Below are 988 nucleotides of genomic sequence, written 5' to 3' on the forward strand. Positions count from 1 at the left end.
GACTGATATTATATTTACTTGTATTCTGTAACCTTGAAGGCAGTGCTAAAAGCTGTGGGTAAGGGGAAGAAGGGAAGAGAAAAATGGTTCAGATGTTCTGAATGAACGTTTCAGAGACACAGGTGCTATTCACCTAAAATTAATTATATAGTTCATTATATTATTTCTACTATATAAAATATATAAATATGTTATATAACATATATTATACTACATATATTAATATATAATACGTTATATTAAATATACATTATATATGTATTTATTTGGAAATCCCTTTAGTAAATAAAATAACTTGTGCTGTGATGGCTCAGTGAATACCATTTGGTTAAGCAGCTCAATTCTAGTTGTCTTACCTTTAGGAGTCAAGAGTGCTTTGCTGCCAAGGCTTTATTTAGTTTAGCTAATTTTCCCTTTGCAAAAAGTCATTGTATGAGTTATCTATTGCTTTGTAACAAACTACCCTACAATTACAATAATAAGTGTTTATCTCAGTTTCTTTGGTTCTGGAATTGGGGTATAGCTTAGATGGGTGCTTTAGCTCCTTGCTGGCTGTTGACCAGGGACTTCCCTCAGCTCATTGGCATGTGAGCCTCTCCATAGGGCAGCTCACAACATGGAAGCAGCCTTCCTCAGAGTGAATAAGAGAGTGAGCAAGAGAGCTAGACAGAAGTTCAAGTCTTGTGTAACCTAATCTTGGAATTGATATCCCATCACTTTTGTCATAGGGTCTAGCCCACAATCAAGGGGAGAGGATTCTACAAAAGCATGAATATGGTGGGGATCATTGGAACCATCTTAGATGCTGCCCACCACAGCTGAAGAGACAAAAGTGACCATTTTATTTGTTATCAAAATTAGTATGACCTAGATATGACACCAAATATACAAGCAGTCAAAGAAAAAATAGGTAAAGTGAACTTCATCAAAATTAACTATCAAGGGATACTATCAAGAAAGTGAAAAACAACTCATAGGATGGAAGAAG

Source organism: Hipposideros armiger, unplaced genomic scaffold (genome assembly GCF_001890085.2).
Source record: "Hipposideros armiger isolate ML-2016 unplaced genomic scaffold, ASM189008v1 scaffold_420, whole genome shotgun sequence".
NCBI classification, from domain to species: domain Eukaryota; kingdom Metazoa; phylum Chordata; class Mammalia; order Chiroptera; family Hipposideridae; genus Hipposideros; species Hipposideros armiger.